Below are 22,295 nucleotides of genomic sequence, written 5' to 3'. Positions count from 1 at the left end.
CTACCATGTTCCCGGAGCCTGCTGGGATTATAGAGTGTAATAATTCCAGCAGCCCATCTGGCCTAGAAGGGAACTGGTAGCCTTACAATAGTGAAAAACGAATTTGGCAGTAGTTCACTATTAGAACATGCCACACACATCAGGGCATGTTCTACCTTACACTTACAATGCACCCTGCCCTCAGGCCTACCATAGGGGTGACTAATATGAAGTTAAGGGAAGGTTTAGGGGCTGGCAAGTGTGTGCACTTGCCCAGCCAGGGTGACAGTACCAGACTGCACGCAGGTTCTGCAATGGCAGACCCTAGACACATTTTAAGGCTGCTTCTGTGGGTGGCGCAACCAGCGCTGCAGGCCCACTAGCAGTATTGGCATTCACAAGCCCTGGCACTCCTGGTGCACCTTACTGGGGACTGACAGTAAATCCAATGAACCAATCAGGTATATCAATCACATGTACACTTTACAGTAGGGAGCACTTGCACTGCGGCACGGGTTGGCCGTGGCGCAGTGCCCTGAGTAGCGGACACCAGCAAAAACATCTGAGGCACAACAGCAAAAAGTGGAAGGGAAACTCACGCCAAGGTGCCAGGTCTAACACGTGTCCCCTCCAGCTGAAATGTGGGGGGAACTACCCTTCCCCAGGGAGTTCCACATCACTAAGGCGGAAAAACCTGGACAGACCGTCAGCGTTGGCGTGATCTGTGCCAGGGCGGTGTTCCACCGTAAAGTCCATACCCTGTAGGGAGATGGACCACCTCAACAGTTTTGGGTTCTCACCCCTCATTTGCATCAACCATCTGAGGGGCCTGTGGTCTGTCTGAACCCGGAAGTGAGACCCAAACAAGTAGGGTCTTAGCTTCTTCAGTGCCCAGACCACAGCAAATGCTTCACGCTCTATTGCACTCCACCTACTTTCCCGTGGCAGTAACCTCCTACTGATGAAGGCTACAGGGTGGTCCCAGCCCTCCTCAGTCATCTGTGAGAGAACAGCCCCTACACCATGCTCTGAAGCGTCTGTTTGCACTATGAATTCCTTGGAGAAATCAGGAGCCAGGAGCACGGGTGCCGTGCACATGGCAGTCTTCAGGGTGTCAAAAGCCTTCTGACAGGTGTCAGTCCAAATCACATTCCTGGGCTGCTTCTTAGAAGTCAGCTCTGTCAAGGGGGTCACAATAGTGCCATAGCCCTTGACAAACCTCCTGTAATACCCAGTGAGCCCCAGGAAGGCTCTCACTGCAGTCTGGGTCTTGGGGGGTTCCCAAGCCAGGATGGTCTCAATTTTGGGTTGCAAGGGTGCCACCTTGCCACTCCCCACTTGGTGTCCCAAGTACACCACGGAACCCTGCCCAATCTGGCACTTGCTCGCCTTGATTGTGAGGCCTGCCTTGCGCAGGGCCATCAACACTTCCCAGAGGTGCCGCAGGTGTTCTGGCCAGGTGCCACTGAACACGGCGATGTCATCCAGGTAGGCGGCACTGAACTCATCCAGCCCAACCAACACCTGGTTGACCAACCTCTGAAAGGTGGCAGGGGCATTCTTCATCCCAAATGGCATAACCCGGAACTGGAAATGCCCATCTGGTGTGGAGAATGCGGACCTCTCCTTTGCCCCATCGGTCAAGGCGATCTGCCAGTACCCAGACGTTAAATCAAACGTGCTGAGGAACCGGGCAGCCCCTAGCCGATCAATGAGCTCATCAGCTCTGGGGATAGGGTGCGCGTCAGTCTTGGTGACTGAATTGAGTCCTCTGTAGTCCACACAGAACCGGAGTTCAGGTGTGGCTCCCGGCGCAGCAGCCTTTGGGACCAAGACCACGGGGCTGGACCAAGGACTGCTGGAAGACTCAACCACCCTAAGAGCAAGCATCTTGGAGACCTCCTCCTTGATGCAGGCCCGGACCCTGTCAGTTACCCTGTAAGCCTTATGCTTCACAGGTAAGCTGTCTCCTGTGTCCACATCATGGACGCACCAATCTGTGACACTAGGAACCAGGGAGAACAGGTCTGGAAACTGCCCCAGCAACTGGCGGCAGTCTTCCTGTTGCTCAGGGGTCAGGGTGGGTGAGAGGTTAACTCCATCCACTGACCCATCTTTCTCACAGGCCACTAAGAGGTCAGGAAGAGGCTCAGACTCCTCTTCCATTCCATCATCAGTGGCCAACAGCATGCCCACTTCGGACCTTTTCAAGTGGGGCTTGAGGCGGTTGACATGTAAGACCCTTAAAGGATTCCTGGGCGTCTTCATGTCCACCAAGTATGTCACTGAGCTCTTGCGCTCCACAACCTCAAATGGGCCTGTCCACTTATCCTGAAGTGCACAGGGTTCCACTGGGGCCAAGACATACACCTCTTGTCCAGGCTGAAGCTCTACCAGAGTGGCATTCTGGTCGTACCACCGCTTCATCTCCTCCTGGCTAGCTTCCAGATTTGCCTCAGCAAGTTGTCTGAAGCGCCTGGTTTGGTTTCTGAAGGCCAGCATGTAGCTATATACATTCTGGGGAGGTTTCCTGGGAGATTGCTCCCAGCCTTCCTTTACCAAACTCAGTGGTCCTCTCACGGGGTGACCATACAGCAGCTCAAAGGGGCTGAACCCTAGAGACTTCTGTGGCACCTCGCGGTATGCAAAGAGCAGGCATGGTAAGAGGACGTCCCACTTACGCCTCATTGGACCTTCCAGGCCCATGATCATGCCCTTTAGGGTTCGGTTGAATCTTTCAACCAACCCATTTCCTTGGGGATGGTAAGGTGTGGTGAACTTGTAGGTCACACCACACTCTTGCCAAAGGGACTTCATATACTTGGATATGAAGTTGGTCCCTCTGTCGCTCACCACCTCTAGAGGGAACCCCACTCTGGAGAAAATTCCCATTAGTGCACGCCCCACCACGGGGGCCGTCACTGTCCTCAGAGGGATGGCTTCAGGGTACCGGGTGGCATGATCCACCAAGACCAGGATGAACCTGTTGCCCATGGCTGTCTTGGGGTCCAGAGGCCCAACAATGTCAATACCCACTCGTTGGAATGGAGTACTGACCACAGGGAATGGTTGGAGTGGAGCCTTGTTCTTCCCTCCACTCTTCCCACTTGCCTGGCAAGTTGGACAGGTCCTACAATGAGCATCTGAGCTCTTGTGCATTTGGGGCCAGTAAAAGTGGGTGACAAGCCTGTCATAGGTCTTGTCCATCCCCAAATGTCCTGCTAACGGCACATCATGAGCCAGCCCCAGTAGGAAGGCTCTGAACTTCTGGGGTACCACCAGCACACGGGCTGACCCAGGTTCAGCAGTCTTAGGCTCTGAATACAGGAGGTCATTCTCCCAGTACACATAATGTGTTTTGGCCTGAACACCATTGGCCTGGTCTGCAGCCTGCTGCCGCATACCCACGAGAGAAGGGCATTCTTTCTGCTCCTTGCAGAATTCCTCCCTGGAGGGGCCTCCTTCTTGCTGCCAATGGGTCAGCTCAGGCAGGTCCCCCAGTTCAGCAATCTGTTCCCCTGTAGGCTCCAGGGCATCCCCCTCAAGGTCTGCTTCCTCCTGGACCGTGGGAACAGGAGGGGCCGGTTTCCCGCGCCCCCTGCGCCTTCTCCCTAAGGCCGGTTCCTGGGCCTCTCCTTCAGGTCCCAGGACTTCTTGATCACCCCTACTGGCTGCCATTGACCGGGTGGTCACGCACGCCCAGTCAGGTAGACCCACCATCTTCAGGTGAGTCGTTTTCTCCACCTTTTCCCAAGGGGAGTCCTCCAAGTCATTCCCTAGCAAACAGTCAACAGGCATGGCGTTCCTCACACAGACCTGCAGAGTACCAGAGACCCCCCCCCACTCGAAGGGAACTTGAGCCATCGGACACTGACTCTCTGAATTATCAGCATTGATAACCCTACAGTAGGCATGGGGTACAACCTGCTCTTGAGACACCAGGTGATGCCTCACTGCAGTCACACTGGCTCCTGTGTCTCTAAGAGCCTCAGCTTTCTTACCATTGATGGTAACCACCTGCCCATATTTTTTAGTGTTAGAGGGCAGGTAGTTTGTAGGGACCATCTCACTGTCTCCTAGTGAGACTAGGGTCATCTGAACAGGATCTCCACCCCCTGGGACCATCACTTCTTCTCCTAAGTGAACACTGGTCACTTGTCGGGGCGGAGCACCAGTGGGTGCTGGTTTTCCAAACAGGCGACACTTGGGGTCACTGGTTATGTGCCCCGGGTCACCACATTTGTAACAATTGAAGGGCCCCTTTGGAACAGGTCTACCTGTCGGGGCCCCATTCTGCTTTGGGGGTGGGGGAGGCTGAGAACCCTTCTGCTGGTTCCCTTGGGGATTACTTTGGGGGCCTTTAGGGAACCCTTTCTGTTTACCCCTGTCCCCCCCACTCTTCTGCTGGGGACCCTGCCCACCCTTGGCGGAGTCTCCCACTGGACCCTTGTGGACCCTGGTGCTGAGCCAGCGGTCCGCCTCCTCAGCAAGCTTCCTCGGGTTGGACAGCTTGCTATCAATCAGGTGCTGGCGTAACTCAGGAAAACAGTTATCAGACAAGTGCTCCCATGCAATTAAATCAAAGAGACTTTGAAAATCATTCACCTTGTTACCCTTCACCCAACCATCCAGGGCTCTGCAAAAAAAATTCACATACTCCACATACGTAGTCCCAGGACGCTTTGCACACCCCCTGAACCTCTGTCTATATAATTCAGGGGTAAGCCCATACCTGGTCATTAAGGCCTCTTTCATGTGGGGATAAGAAATCTGTTCTGCAGTGGGCAAATCTAGCAGGGTGTCCCGCCCTTCGCTAAGGAACCTTCCCCACAACCCCGCTCCCCAATCTTTCTCAGGGACCCGGTGGGAGGACATGGCTACCTCATATGCCCTAAACCACTGTCCTATGTCATCCCCCCTAAAGAATTCTTTAACTATATCTTTGGGGATGTACACCTTGGACTCTACCTGCACCGGCGTTGTGCTGCCACCAGAAGGAGCTGTTCCCAAACCTCTTTGATCCAACTCCTTCATTCTCAGGTCATGGTCCAGCTGGCGTTGCTGTGCCTCCATGGCCAATCTTTGCTTGTCCATTTCCAGTTTTTGTTTTTCCATTTCCATTTGCCCAGCTAATCTTGCCATCTCCATTGCATGTGCCCTGTCTGCGGCCCTGTCTGCCAGCTCCTCTGGTGACAGGCCTCTGGGGGGCTCTCCAGCGCCATCTGGTGGAATGATATCCACCGGGGTCTGTGGATCTCTTGACTCCCTCCAAGCTCTCAGCGCCGTCACGAGTTGGGTCTTGTTGCTCAATCCACCTTTGGCAATTCTGCATTTTGTGCAGAGATCTTTCAGCTGGTCATTGGTTAAGCTCCTCAAGGCTCCCTCTCTCCAATCTATGTCATCTGCTCCAGAGAAGGTAGAGAGCGCTCTTCCGGCAGGAAGTGAGCCAGGCATGGCTTCAGTAATGGCAGATGTCTCCACAAAATTAGCAAAAAGGAACTGGAAACCTGTGGCTGCGTTATAGATCTGCTCTCACTATGTGGTGATCAGTAATTCACTGTATGTAAACTACAAATGCAAATTCGCAAATCCTCACCGCTGCGACCAATGTTAGAATTGGGGGTCTCTGGTTGGCGCAAGTAGGTACTTGTGACAAGCAGGGACCCTCTCCTCTAAGTCAGGGCAAAGGATGACCCTTCAGAATTACCCTTGCTCACCCTCTAGGTGCGTGGCGTGAGCAGCCAAGGCGATTCTCCAGGCGTTAGTCAGTTAAGCATTTGTAGACACACACACAGTAAAATATACCAATCCCCCCACAAATGGACACCAGGCTGTGAGTATATAAAAATACGCTTCTTTATGTAAAATATATATATCTCTTAGGTCAGACTTATCACAAGATCAAATAACGGGTCTGTATGCCCACAGGTTGTAAATAGGCAAGCTCTCTTTTAGTTATAGTTCAAAAATGCACTGTTCTTCTCTTAAGTTGTATTCCACAATGTTCACTTGATTCTTTGTTCGTTTCTGCACTCGGTTGCGCTTTTGACGGGTGAAATCCCGACGCCCTGCCAAGTCTCACGCTTCCCGCGTGAGACGCGATCGGCCCGGCCGGGTCTCTGACAGCTGATGGCCCTCCTGGTCTGCGGGACCCCCTCGGGGGGGAAACACCGACCTCAGAGCTGTCCAGGTGGAGGGGAGGCCCACGGACCCAGCGCAGCCCCAGTCACTCGGTCAGGGGCTCTGGTTGCAGCCTCGTCTCCCCGACAGCTAAAGGATTCCAGCGGGAGGGGCTGGAGCGCTCTTCTCAGCGCGGAGCTGCAGGCAGGCACACAGAGCGGTGCGAGTCAGCGGAACAGGGGCGGCTCGCACCGCGGGTGATATTCACAATTCCTGGGCCCTTGCAGGCAGGCTGGCAACCCCAAAATCAAGGGTAGAAACAAACGTTGCGGGCCCCGAGCCCGTTGGCGGTCTCGGTGGCGGCTTTCCTCCGGGGACAAAGGCGAGGTGCCCAGCGGCTCAGGCAGAGCGAGGCTGGCACCCGAGGCGTCCGTCCAGGTCGGAGGTCTGTCCCCTGGGTCTGTTTGCGTCCGGTGGGGATTTCTGGCGGGAGGGTGAGGCACCGCAGCGGGCCCTCTTAGGCGGTCGACACAGCGATCCCCTCAGCGGGGGAAGAGCGGCTCAACGGAGCGGAGCTCTTCCTCGGCGGGGACGAGGAGACACAGTCGGTCACGGCCTCAGGGAGGGGCTGGGGGGCACCACAGCAGCGAGCCTTCCAGGCGGTCAACACAGCGATCTCCTCAGCGGGGGGAGAGCAGCTCAACGGAGCGGAGCTCTTCCTCGGCGGGGACGAGGAGACACAGTCGGTCACGGCCTCAGGGAGGGGCTGGGGGGCACCAAGGTCACAGCTCCGGCAGTAGTAGATATCCCGGTTAATTACCGGCAGACGAGCAGAGGCAGGTTGAGCCAGATGGTCCTGTGGCTCAGGTCAGGGGGCAAGCTCAGTCAAGCCCTTGGAGAATGTTCAAGCACAAAGCAGCAAAGTCTTTTCTTATCAAGTCTTTTCCTCTCCTTTCTCAGCAAGGCAAGCAGCAGGCCAGTTCTCCCAGCGTCTCTTCTCCTTCTAGTCGGGCAGAGGTCCTTCGTGGTGAAACAGGATTCTAATTTACAAGGAGCAGGGCTCCTACTTTTATACACAGTTTCTTTTGTTCTCACTGGCCAGGGGGGCCTCTGCATAACTGCTTCAGTCTCTGAGTACTTGTTGTGGGTACTTATGACTTCTGTATTCAGTGTGAGGGCAGGCACATCAGCCGCTCCCCAGGGGGGCGGAGCCGGCATTGAGAGGGCAGGAGTGGCCTGAGTACTTTGTTGACAAGCTTCGGTCCTTCCTGGGCCAGGTGCAGGCTGAGTCATCAGTCGCTCCCCAGGAGGGCGGAGCCAGCATTGTGGAGGCAGAGCACAGCCTGATGCATCATTCAGGGGAAACTCCCACCACCCATTAAGGGGTCCTCCTGCTAATCACTACCTGTCAACTCCCAGCCCTGTCACTCACACACACCAGACAGTCAGATCCACATCCAAGCAGAGGCGGGCTGAAATGGTTAGGCAAGCAAATGCTAACTTTCTAAAAGTAGCATTTGCAAACACAGGATATTAAAATAAACTTTACTAAAAGAAGTATTTTATTATTCTGAGTTCAGGCATACTAAACATGAATTTCTACCATGTTCCCGGAGCCTGCTGGGATTATAGAGTGTAATAATTCCAGCAGCCCATCTGGCCTAGAAGGGAACTGGTAGCCTTACAATAGTGAAAAACGAATTTGGCAGTAGTTCACTATTAGAACATGCCACACACATCAGGGCATGTTCTACCTTACACTTACAATGCACCCTGCCCTCAGGCCTACCATAGGGGTGACTAATATGAAGTTAAGGGAAGGTTTAGGGGCTGGCAAGTGTGTGCACTTGCCCAGCCAGGGTGACAGTACCAGACTGCACGCAGGTTCTGCAATGGCAGACCCTAGACACATTTTAAGGCTGCTTCTGTGGGTGGCGCAACCAGCGCTGCAGGCCCACTAGCAGTATTGGCATTCACAAGCCCTGGCACTCCTGGTGCACCTTACTGGGGACTGACAGTAAATCCAATGAACCAATCAGGTATATCAATCACATGTACACTTTACAGTAGGGAGCACTTGCACTGCGGCACGGGTTGGCCGTGGCGCAGTGCCCTGAGTAGCGGACACCAGCAAAAACATCTGAGGCACAACAGCAAAAAGTGGAAGGGAAACTCACGCCAAGGTGCCAGGTCTAACACATCCCAACCAGGAAATTGTGGGAAAAAACTAGAAAGCTAAGTATGTTAAATCGGTTCCTACTCCTTTTCACTTTATCCAAAGGTTCCAGCCTGAATGAAATAGGAACCAGGGACCTTAGACAAGTAGGGTTCACCTAGAATAGCAAGTGAAATGAAATAATAAAAGTGGATGTATTTTGAGCTGGTAAAGGCAGCCCTGGTAAAGGCAGAGAAAGAAGTACAAAAGGAAGGGCTAAGGTTAATATCAGAAGTAGAACTACCCGAACTAGGACATCAAGGTAAACCATTCATAAGGCACCACACTGGGCTTGGATCAAAGCAGGTCATACTAATAGATTGGGTGTTTGAGGAAAAAGCTAATATCAAAATCACTGTAGATGCCACTGAGACAAGCAAACACAGGTAATTGGAGTATTGAAAACATTGACCTTTCAGACATTCCTGGAGAAAGTGAGGTATTTAAGCTAAGTTGATTAGTGTGCTCGGTTGTCGCATAGCCTTAGGATACTAACATGGAACATTAATTGACTTGGCAGAAGGTAAAAAGTAGAAAGCCTTAAAAAACTAGCTAACACTCTCGAGATTATGGGCCAGATGTAGGAAGGCAAATACCGGTCGGTAACGGCCGATTTCGGCCGTTACTGACCGGTATTTGGAGTTTGGGATGTAAGGGCATGTTAAAATACAGATTCGGTAATTTTACCAAATCGGTAAAATACCGAATCGGTATAATTACCGAATCTGTATTTGGACATATAGGCAGCACTGTAATCAGTGCTACAGGGGTTTAAGAATTCTTAATTTACCACCAACTTGAAGTTGGTGGTAAATAATGAAAACCCTTTAAAAAGCATTTCTTTTGCTTTTTAAACAGTGCCATGTTGCAGACATACATGCCCTAAGTGCATGTATGTCTGCAACATGTGCACCCATGCACAATTGAGGGGTGCAACAGGGTGTCAAAGTGACACCCTGCCACCCTTCAATGTTTCCCCCAATTACCGAATCGGTATTTACCGATTCGGTAATTGACATTCATTCCCATGAGCCTCCAGGCCCATAGGAATAAATGGCAATTACCGAATCGGTAAATACCGATTCGGTAATTACCGAATCATACCAATTCGGTAATTAAATCAGTAAAATTACCTACATCCCGATTGCCAGTTCTTAAATACCGAATCGGTATGATTCGGTATTTAAGAATCGGTAATCTGGGATTACCTACATCTGGCCCTATGTGTCTTCAAGAATCATGGCTGTTCGATGAAACCCTCACAATCAGTGGGTTTGTCCAATTAAATAGGCTTGCAAAAAGGAGTCAGCAGGGACATACCACATAAGCGATAATGACCTTAATATCGACTAAGATTGTGAGAAAAGTAAAACTCTTAGAAATAAAACGCAAATGGCTCATGGCTTGTTGAGTTTTCCTGGGGGACCCCGACCCCAAATGTGACAGTAAATAATTATGAAAGTGTATAGGCAGGGAGGGAGCCTGGAAGACTACAGATCCGAAATTGGGTGTTTTAAGGAAGACCTGGATTGCCTGTGTGAAAACTATGATAAATACATGCATATTCTGATGAGAGACTTTAGCCATTTCCCATAAAATTAACCCAGAAAGGATTGATCCTTGGTGTAAAGAGATGTTAGGTACATACAATAAAAATACGGCCAGCTTCCTGGATACTAGAATGTTAGCACAAGATAAGGCACTAGGAAAGTACTTGGCCATGAAAAGACTGATTTGCGTGAATGGCAGGATGGAGACCGACTGCCATGCCAAACAAATATTTAAGGTTGGCTTGCAACGCTGGCCAATTGACTATATTTTCATGCATTCCTGGAACTTTGAAAACATTAAGGGATTTTGGATAACACAAGAAGAGCAAATTGACCATCATCCTCAAAAATTTGAACTAATCTGAAGAGGAAGGAGCTTGCGAGAAATGATAATTCTTCTACAAATGGATTACCCAAGGCACCTAACCGCCAGAATGACAGAGCAGTGCATGGCAAAATTGGCTAATTTTCAGCAAAACCTAACATTGGAAAATGCAATGGTACCTGATTTAGAGTGGTACACCCTTACCTGCTTTCTCCTGCTGAATCTGCTGACTTCTTGTGGGGGGTGGTCATCCTGTTTTTGAGGGCCTTTGGCGCTGCTGGCCACTACTGCGCTGTTTGTCCCTTGCCACTGCCTGCCCCGTGTTGAACGCGGACCGCCGGCTGCTGTACTACATTATCCACCAGGCAGCGCGGCGAGGCCTTGTGTGAGGAGGGGGGGGCCAGGCACATAAAATCAACAGCGGGCTCCCGCGGCACGGGATGCCCTTACCTGCTTTCTCCCGCTGACTCTGCTGACTTCTTGGGGAAGTTGTCATCCTGTTTTTGAGGACCGTTGATGCTGCTGGCCACTACTGCGCTGTTTGTCCCTTGCCACTTCCTGCTCCCGTGTTGGACACTGACCGCCGGCTGCTGTACTGCATTGTCCACCAGGCACCGTGGCGAGGTCTCGCGTGAGGAGGGGGGGGCTAGGCACATAAAATCAACGGCGGGCTCCCGTGGCGCGGGTCGTGTGCAGGTTTGCCCGGGCAAAGTCTGGGCAAAGCCTGGGCCAAGGGCGGGCCCATCCTTGCCCGTCAGTGGCCGACTGGGGCCGGGACGTGCTAACCCCCTTGGTGTTCTTCTTTCTTTTTTCTCTTTTTGCCCTTAGTGTAACTATCTAAGAGATGGGCAAAAGGAAGCATGCTAGCCCTAAATCTAATGGAGGTGGGAGGGCTACTACGGACTCCCAACAAACATTGTTGAGTTACTTAACGGGTGCAATGGGAGCTTTAGATAATCAGATAAGTTCAGCAGAGGAACAAATTAAGGCTAACTCCCTGGAGCTTAATCATTCAGGGCCTCCATCAAGCCCTAGACAAACAGCACTTAAAGACAGCACTACGAATGGCTGTGTTCGGTACACTCCAGACAGAATTTCCCTAAGTGACTCAGATCCCTCCCAACAACCGCCTCAAAAAGAGCACAAAAATCCGATTTCCGTGGCAAATAAGGTCCTGTTGAACTCTACAACCCACGTTGCTATACATACTCTTCCAGCAAATGGGGAGGAAACAGCAACCCCAAAAATGAAATATACAAAGCAAGGTAAGAGGAAAGTGGGTGCAGGAAAAATCTCCACAAAGTGTCAAGCGGCCAATGACAGGAGTCCGGAAACTACTAATAATGATATTAAGTCCCTTATCACAGTGGTGGAAAGGCTACACACGTATTTGAGGATCACGTTAGACCAAATGGAAACCAGATTGACTCATATAGAACAATCTTTATCTATGTCCACAGGTCTTTTTAAAAAGAACCCAAACCTCTCTTCTGGTAATCAAGGATTAGCAAATGAGGGGGGAAATCGGTCCGGTGGGCATCCAAACAACCATCAGAAAACCAACATGAAGTTTAACAATCCGATACACAATACCCCTTTAGTTATAGCACCAGGAAAGGGAATCAATCCCGGAAAGACAACTACAGATATTACTTCAACAGACCCCCTCACCCACCCTTCCCGCATATTCCCGTATTCCCTTCCAAACTTTGAGATTCAGCCCACAGCAAGACCAGGACCAGGCGAAAAACTTGATCTTCCACTGGCAGCGACTTCCTACATAATAGTGCTGGCAAATGTCCCACAAAAGCCTCCCTTAGAATCAGAGGGGTGGGAAACACTTAGAAACAAGGCATTACACTGGTTATGGCTCAAAACAGGCCTAGATGATTGTCTGTTTAGAGAATTTAAAATGGCTAGAAGGGTCCAGTGGGTGGGAACTGGTGTACGGTCTTTCCCTGGAGACTGTATCGTACTCACTTTTAGATCACCCATGCTAGTCAAAAAAAATTCTACGAACAGGGAAATAAGCACGTTGCTAAGGGGGAGATAAATATACTTCCACTGGGCTTTTTCTATCCCCCTCCGAACCACATTCAACACATTTTCAATTCCGATCCCACAAAGAGATATGATTCATACGAGGTGTTCCACACAGTAAATAGATTCAACACGCCCTCAGGATTGGAATACCAAGACTGACTGGCCAAGAGGAAAACAGACGGTATGGATTCACAGGGACAGGAGATAGAACAAACCCAAGATGTTATGGTAAAACCCATAACCGAATATTTTCCCGAACCAAGCAGTAGTACTATCTCCCAAGGGTTTATTGAAGAGGAATGTCTAGATAAAGCGACCCTAAGCCTACTTTTCTGGAACGTTGCAGGCTTGAGTGCCAAACTAAACAACGAAATTTGGATTAACTTTATTAATACATTTAACATCTTATGCCTACAGGAGACTTGGGCAACTTCGGCTATGCATATAGTGGGCTATAAAAGTATTTACTCTATGGCGCACCCGTCACCTTCTGGAAGAACAAAGGGTGGTTTGGCCATTTTGTCTCCAATATTATCAAATTGGAGAAGATTGTCCAAACCAAAATAGAGGAAAACTATCAAATTATAACCCTGAGAGTGGACAAAAGCAATACTATTGTGCTGGTAAATTTTTATAACAACCTTAGACAGGATGCAATCATTAGATTGATAGGTGAGATCCACACTTGCCTGCAAGATCTAAAAAGAAAAACAAGGAAAGATTTGGTCATAGTCTGGGGGGGGGTTTAACCAATACATCTGTAGGCATAGCTCTGGTTCAACATGTGGCCTTGAGGACGAATATCAAATCCCACTAACCCATTTTCTGCACACCCTGATGGGGAGTAGTTTAAATGAGAAAATATTTTACCTTGTGCTGCGTATGGCAAATGAGCTTGTGAATCCCCCAATTGCTTTTCTAACTACTTTCAATGCGGGAGGACTATCTAGTATCATCGACTATATTCTAATCTCCACCGCCTCCTCTTCTTGAATATGTAATTTCGCAACTCACGATATCACATTAAGCGATCATTATCCCAATAGCGTTACGCTACTTCTCCCAAGTAAGGCGGAGAGAGGGAATTCTCTGAATATCTTGGACCATGCTACATTGTCCCTTGATAGAAAAAATGGCTTCACACAGAAATGGGGGGAAAATAGATCCACTACAAACCACAACAAAGATAGTGAAGAATTCCTTTAGCGCAATTGAAAAATGTCTCGATCCTACTAGCGAGCACCAGGTGGTCCTGAACATTTTTCAGTTAATTACCCAAACAGTAAAAGAAGCTCTCAGTGCTAATGTAAGAACCAAAACTGGAAAAATAAAAGGATGGTTTAATGCAAATTGCACCAAAGCATACTCCAAAATAAAAATAGCCCTCTATAGAAAAAGCAGGGATAAAAACTAAATTACAAACCACAGAAGAGAATATAACAATGCATTAAAATTAAGGAAGAAGGAACTGAAAGACGAGTTATGGGCGCAGCTCCATAAAAGCTGTGCCACAAAGGATAATATTGCCTTTTGGGCTACAGTCAAATCTCCCTTCCTAGTGGATAACACTAACAGTCCTAGGATAGATGTAGCAATAGATGAACATTCATGGGTAAATTATTTTTCGCCGATTTTCGGCCTATCCCATGAAGATCCTCCCCTGCTGAATGAAAATGGGGGAAGTGCGGTACAAACTGATTTATCCTCCTTCCCAATTCACCTCGATATCACCCTAGTGGAAGTAGAGCTAGCGTTAGTTGCAACTAAGAGCAGCAAAGCTCCAGGCCCTGACGGGGTCCCCGTAGATTTTTATAAACACAATCTGGAACTGTGGGAACCCATCCTAACCCGTGTCCTGGACACATCCTGCATGGTGGGATTGCTTAATACATGGTCCGATAGCATCTTGGTCCCAATTTTTAAAAAGGGAGATAGGCAATCTCCCTCCTGTTATCGTCCAATATCGTTGTTGTATTCCTTAGGTAAGGTGGCGGGCCACATCATCTTGGAGCGACTCCAACTCTGGGCTATTGAGAGCAAGGTTCTATCGGACCTCCAATTTGGATTTCGCGAGGGTTTAGGTGCAACAGAAGAGGTACTAAACTAAACACTCTTAGCAGGCAAATACATAACGGCCAAGGGCGGGTCATTGTACTTGGCATATGTCAACCTTTCAGCAGTGTTCAACTGCGTAAGTCACAGCAAGTTATGGTCTGTTCTGCAGGAAATGGGGGTAGAATCATCCATAATAAATTTCATAAGAGCGCTATATTCTGGAGCAAATGCACGAGTGAGGTATAGAACGGGCGGACAACTAACGGCGCAGTTCGCTGTACGGCGGGAAGTATGGCAGAGCTGTGTCGTGGCACCCTTTCTCTTTACACTCTACACGAATGGCCTAGAGCGAACAATGTTGAAAGGGTGCCAGAACCTACCACAAATTAAGAACCGCCCTAGACCTGCCCTGCTTTACGCGGACAACGCGGTGATACTAGCCCGCACCTGATTAGAACTGCAGCGTGTCTTGGCCAGATACCATTCATACATGGCAGACCTAGATTTAAAAATCAATATTAAAAAAATTACGTCATGACATTAGGTAGTAACTTACATAGGTCCAAGGCAATTTTTATAGATAAAACCAAGCTGGAAAGTGCGAATACCTACCCCTACTTGGGGACTGTGATAGACAACAAGCAATCTTGGAAACAAGCTATGGATACTAGGAAATTGCTGTTTACTAGGACAACTGCGGCACTGATTAATTTTTCACGTAGACTGGGGAAGCGGCTGCAATTGAACTAATACATATTTATAAGGCAAAATGTATAGCCACTTTTATCTATGGGGCGGGAGTCTGAGGTTATGGGAAGGTTGACTCTATTCAAAATTTGGAAAACTCTTTTCTTAGATATCTCCTTGCAGTGCCACAGGGCACTGCAACTTATTCCTGCCACTTGGAGCTAGGTTTGCCATTCCTGACTGATTTGGTGAGAATCCAACCTCTCTTGTTGTGGCACCGAATATGGACATCCACCAAAACAACTTTCTGTCAAGATCTTATCCTGGATTGTCTCTTACTGGAAAATGCGCACAAGATAGGCTGGATTGCTTACATTAAGAACTTTTTGTACGATCTCGGAATGCCAAACTATTTCCACACGCCCCTAGCAATTGCTGAGATGTCTAGAAAATGATTTAAAATAACTTTTATGACACACTTAGAGCAGCTCCGACTGACCAATGAGGTGACAAAAAAAAGCGTCCAACACTCGCTAATGGCCAATACAACTATGTTCATCCAGCCATATCTTACCTTTACTTTAACCATCTACGAAAGGTTATTACTAACAAGGTTTAGGATGAACACTTTCCATCATTTTGTCACCTTTCCCCGAACCAACGACTGGGCGAGAAGTTTATCCCCCTGCCCCTGTGATGATTTATCCATCCAAACTACCATTTACGTCGTTTTGTTTTGCAAATTTTATGTAGTTCAAAGTAAGCACTGGCTAACCCCTTTCCTAAAGATAATGGGTCTTCGAAGATGTCGCCCAGCATTCCTTCGCTTGCAATTTCTAGGGGAAGAGTTTACAGCGTACCAAGTAGCCAGATTTTTAAAATCAACGCATAGGTGTAGGGCAAGGTTGGATCATAGTATGAATTTGTTATGTTGAGACTGTATCTGTAATCATGTAGTGTTATGTATGATATTCCGTCTTTCCTTCATCTATTTAATGGCCCTGATAATTCTATATCTTTTTTTAATTCATGAAAACATCTCTTTTTATCTAACGCTGTTAATGTTTATGTATACAGAACTTTTTACATTTTTTATCATGTAATCATTGTTTTTTATATGTACTTTTATGGGTTTTTCCGACTTTATAAAAACCGAATAAAGTATTTTGAATTTGAATTTGAGTGGTATGAAAATAATATTAGCCAAGTGGTTCAGTGCCTATGGCTAAGGTAAAGGAGCCAAAACCCGGGCTAAGAAGAACACGGGTATCCATGGATAGAGAAAGGATTGGTTTAGTGAGGAATGTAGGAAACTAAAGAGGGTGATTAGGAAAGGGGAGAAGACTACAAGTAAAGTATGATTTTGAAAGTTATAGTAATCTTGTGATTTAGTGGAAGCAATAGAAGCAACATATTGAAGAAGGTTTTGGAAGTTAGTCCAGGAAGACTCAGCAAGACACAGGGTGCAATGAATTGCATGGTGGAGGAAGCGGCATGGGAGGAGCCCTGGAGGAAATATTTGATAAAAAGAAAGAGTCAGCGGAAAGAAGTAGAACACACTGGGTAGGGGTGGAGGATGACATCAGAGCACACTTCACAGTAGAGAATATAAAACGTATCATAGCAAACTTAAATTTGACCCATGCAGACTCGGTTGGAGTGGTGGGCAGACTTTTTGTTTTGGATATTCTCCCTCATTTTAGACACAGGTCAATTCCCAGATAATTAGTGCTATAATCAGACCTAGCCATAAAAAAGGGGATACAAATGCCCCAAAAAAGTATAACCTGATTATCCTTCTAGATGTGGGAGAATTTTTTTTAACAAAAATAATGTTTGGAGTATTGAAGGACCGGGTTGAACTGCATTCAGTTGTTCCCCCAGGGCATGGTGGCTCTAAGGATAGTAACTCCACAATCGACCACTATTTGGCCCACTGGTCATTTGCCCGGAGGCCGGTAGAGTTTATGGGAAACCGTGATAAAATATGGTATTCCAAAGGGAACATTAATCCTAATACAGGAGGTACGAAAGCATAATTGGGCCCAGGTCATTATGGAGACTGAGGGGACACTGACACAGAAAATAGCAATCAATAATAGACTAAGGCAGGGTTGCGTGTTGGACCCACTACTGCTTTCCATATTTGTAACTGATTTCTTGAGTACCCTGGCTGGGGTTAGCGGCACTAGCCCTAGAATGAATGGTAAACACATATCATGTCTTCTGTACACAAATAATCATTTAATCTTATATCAGACAGAGTTGGGACTGCAGAGATATTTGAATGCATTCAGGGATAACTGTAGCCACAAACAGCTAACGGTAAATATGGATAAAAGTAAGGTGTTGTGATTTGAAAACAAGTAGACAAGTTTAGCTGGCATCTGGGAATCATACAACTGGAAATTGTTAATTAATACAAATATCTAGGCGTTTGGTTTGGAAGGTCCCTGAACTGGCATACCCACTTGGAGGCCTTAAAGTTTATGGACCTTGTCTACGTGAGTCGCTTGAAAAAACTTTAACCGGGACTATGAGGATATGTCGCATAGAACAGTTTTAAAAGCTTTTGTGGGCATGATACCGCCGCGATTACAATAGGAGCTAAATTACTCTGTATCAGTGGTAAAAGCGGGTGAGAGACAGAGGTTGGAAAATATACTAAGACCCTAATGTCTCTAACAGCTTCCTCCATGATACAGGCCATTAGAGCCGAGGCGAGTTTGATCTCATGGAATATACTGGCCCAAGTGCCTCTAATAAGATTCTGAAAAAGACTTTGCTGTATATTTACAAGAATTGTCGCTAACTATCTCTAGCGCTAGTTATCAGCAGTTTTCTTACCGCTGAAATCTATTGCCATGGTACCGACGTTTACAATTAGCTGCTACATGGTGATACAATCTTCTTGGGGCAGCAAATGTTGTAACTAATACCAACGTTACAGTGATAAAAATCTTGCCGCTAATGTGAAAAAAGTCACATCCGGCCAGTCAGCATCCAGAAAATTAACATTAGTCAGTGTCACGTCAATTTTATCACGCTTTGCAGGAAAAAGAAACTACAAAAATCCTGCAAAGCACCCACAAAAAATATATATAAATATTACCAGGAAGCAAAATGGAGCAGGCTGGAACCATTCAGCAGGAGACAACAACCCACCTAATCCCCATAACAGCAAGGAGTACCAGCAAGAGTCCCAGGGGTAGAGGAAAAAGAAAACCAGATGCAGCCAGTAGGAAAATGAGATCCTGATTGCGGAGGTGGCAGAGAAACAACACCAACTCTTTGTCAGCTCCAAGGTGTCATTGTGGGCCACCACATTCCATTTGACAGTCCTTTGTGACCAAGGTGAATGCAGTAGCAGAGGTCAAAAGACAGTGACTGACTGCAAGAAGCGCTGGCATGATGCCAAGCGCAAGACCAAGAGGAAACTGTCCAACAATCATTAGGCAGCACTGCAGACCAGAGATGGGAGTCCAGCACCACGGGAGGAGCTAGATGACTTGGAGGAACAGGTGTCCGCGGTCATCTGCGAGGAGTAGGTAGTTGAAGTTGAGGGACAGGATAGTGCTGAATATGACCAGATACAACAACAACAGGGTAAGTAATAACCAGTGACAGGGGAGTGGGTGGTGGAGAATGGAGACTATTGTTGCTCCTGTCCATCCAAATATGTCTCAGTGCCCACCTACATTGTTTGCAGATCAAACTGAAGATACATAGGTACTTGGGGGTATGTCCACAAGTCACTTTAACTGTTGAATACATATAAAGACACATAATGGTGTTGTCAGTGACTTGTAATCCAGCACACATGCACATATAAATATGTAAATATATAAACAATTCACCACACATGTGTCTCCTAACTCTGGCCTACATTAAGAAGGAAAAGGGCATATTGACTAGAGAAGTGGCAGGGTGGTGCATTAGCCTCCTTGGCTCAACATCATGCTCTGCCATTTCTAGAACACAGTGCTGCATCTCATTGACAACAATCTGAAGCACCCCTGTATTCTACCCTGCACTTGGGAAAAAGTTATTAGCCCATCACCAATTCAGGCACCCTTGCACGGGTGTCTGTTTTGAGGGGAAGATTGTTCATGGGCAGGAAGGAGGACCTTCGTGCACATACACAATCTTCCACACAACAAAGTGCAGCCCTGCACAATGGTGCAGTATGTCATTGTCATCATGGTCCTGGGTTTGGATGTCCAAGACACATTGACATGCATGGAAACCAGCCCTTATGTATTATGAACAGTGGCAGTGAACACATGCAAAGCTAGTGATGTCTGTAAACATCCTTCCACTAACAAAGGCATCTAATTACCCAGAGCACAATAGCATGCATCATCCATGTGTCCATCCCTGTAAGGCACCACACACATCTGCTGGGCAATAGTTCACAAATTTCATAAGCCTGCCTCAGAGTCCTTTGTCCTCCGGCTTGGAAAATATCACCATTGCACCAAAGTGCAATGGTGACTGGATAGAGGAAATGACTGTCAATAAACAAGAAGGTGTCCTTCCCTGCACATCAACATACATCAATGGGAATGACATGTGTCAATGTGATTTGGCTACCTTCCAACACATACATTTATCAGAGGATGGCAAATCAAGCACATCTACTTATCACATCATGGAGTCCATCACTGCATCCCTGATCTCAAGTGCACGATTGCCCTCTGCATGCTACGCTACCAATTAGGTGGTAGTGCCAAGTTCAAGGTGGGGTGCAGTCCAATCTACACCCCAAAACCCAAAACCTAGTGACTAAAGCCAATAGGTAACCTTGACTGAGAAGGGGTGACTCAAACACAATGCAGTGTACAGGTAAAATAATTTCATCAATTCAGTATTGTTAATAATGTGAAAAACAACCAGCAACACTGTCACTTTTGAACAGAGGATTTAACAGGTGCAGCATGGTTGTACAAACATGTTCCTCACAGTTAGCATTCAGGGAAACTGTCCAAAACCATGATCAACCCAAATGTCACATCAGTGGTGTTGTACAATGATTTACAGAGCTGTGTGTTATAGGTGTAGCATGTAAAAATAGAGATTGGATATTGTCTTGCACTCTGCTTCTCAACTGCTTAAATGCCTGACCAAAGAAGACAAACACATACAACAGTATCTGACCTTTACATTGCAGAGGAAGAAACATCAACTCCTGCTCAGCAGCCTGTCCCACAATTAGGTGGAAAAAGACATCTCAACCATCTACCAGGACACCCTCCAAGAGCTGCCTGACTCCATAGGCAGCCGATTTCCAGAAGCACAGACATCTAGCTGTGTCGTGGCTGCTCCACCAGCAGCACAAAATACACAGTAGCCACCACCTACCACCACAGCTGTCTCCCAGGACTTTGAGGATCCACTGTTAACATTCCAACATGGTGCAGTAGAAGTCCAGCGTGAGAGGGCTGGTCAGGTGTGGGTGGGGTTGGACAGCCTGGCGGCCAAACTGGATGGGATCCGGGGTGCCTTAGTCCCATTAGGGACCACCGAGGGTCCACACAAGGCACACACAGACCGCTCTGTGCTCTCCAGCATTCCATGGGTGACATCGCTGGAGTCCTTACTAAGTGACAAGAACGACTATCCAGTCAAAGTGGCTCCAGCGATGTCACAAAGGAGTTGCGTGAAATGCGAAATATCATGGAGAACATGGACCAAAAACAGGATTCCCACATGCCTGCCATGGCTGCCTATCACAGGTATGTTTGCTGGAGTCTTGCAAGCCCTGCAGCTTATCAGCACTGCAGTGATGCCTCCTCATTTGGCACGGATGAATGCTGCTGCACCTTCAACACTCACCTCTTACCCTCCAATGTGTCACTGCCTCCACGTGCTTCTGCAAATCCACCATCACCCTCCCGGGAGACACATGACAAATCAGAGAAGGAAGATGTGAATGAAACACCATTCAGAAGGAAAAGTTAGCGGTACCATTCATCTGTGTCAAATGGCCAGTTTGTGCTTGGTCTTGTACTTACCATCATGCCTCAGTACATCATCTTCCACTGTCTTCTGATTGACTCTGCTACAATCACCTTGGACTATTAATGGACTGCCAATGGGCCAGTGATCCTGAATGACACTGCAATCAGCCTGCTGACTAAACTCTGCCTCTTCCTCAACATGTCTCTGGACATAATCTCCACCAAGGACTCTGTCTGGCTCTCCATCGGGCATGTACACAATGTTGGGGTTATTGTCTAAAGAACTGGGCGAGTCTGCTACCTCATTGAAATCACATATAAATAAAAGCACTAAAAGCCCAAAGATGTGTGTTTCCTGTGACCATTCAAGTATAGATGTGTCAAAAATGCATGAGCAGTCTAGGCAGCAAAACGAATCCAGAGGGCTATTTGAAAAAGGATCCTGCTGAATCTGTGTTCCTGATAGGCAATGACATGAGAGCATATGTATGAATTCGCCAGTCCCTCATACCTGTAATTCAAAATTTTTGCTGGAAGTTCACATTTCCCTATGTTCAGGCTGGGAATAGGAACTTGGTTCAATATTCAAGTTGGTGTCAGCCCCAAGAATTGGCTTCACCTTGCATTGCTAACAAGTCATACTTAGGAGATGTACTCATAGTCAAAGGTGTGGACAATGGTTATTGTGATTGGTGGCATGCCATGCCACATCTCAAGATAGAGCCCGGTCCATATTCACAAAGATAATGAAGCATAATAAGGCACATTTATAAGCCCCTCTCGCCACCACAACATCACTTTCAGTGACATTTCGTGGTGGCGAGAGGGGCTTCACGTTATTTACAAGGCAGCGTTAAGCCACTTAATGTGGCGTAAAGCTGCCTTGTAAATAAGGCACCCTTTCACGCTGTACTCAGCGTAAAGGGGAGGGCAATGGGTATTGTGGTGGATGTTCCACTGCAACACCCATTGATTTTGAGGCTGCCCCCTATTTACAAGGTGGGCGTAAATAGGAGGAGGCTCAAAAATTAAGACCTGAGCAAACCTGGTCGTACCCTGGTGCAACAAGGAGAAATGCTTTATTTCTCCTTTTTTTTGCTGCTCAATGTGTGGTGCCTTGTGCAGCACACATTGATTGTATATGTGCAGGAAGGTGACCCTTCCTGCATATTGCACAAGATGTAATTTTTTTGCAGATTGGTCATGTGCTGGAAGGCTTACCTTCCTGCACAAGAACATTCAATGGCGTCTTGCTGTTTCCATGTGTGCCGCACATCGCAACACACATTGAAACAGCAGATATGAAAAACAAATAAACCATTCTCACTACAGCACATTTTCATATACATTTTGGTCAGGTA

Source organism: Lissotriton helveticus, chromosome 1_1 (assembly GCF_964261635.1).
Source record: "Lissotriton helveticus chromosome 1_1, aLisHel1.1, whole genome shotgun sequence".
Taxonomy (NCBI): Eukaryota; Metazoa; Chordata; class Amphibia; order Caudata; family Salamandridae; genus Lissotriton; species Lissotriton helveticus.
The sequence above is the reverse complement of the archived record's forward strand: the minus strand, read 5'-3'. Positions refer to the sequence as shown.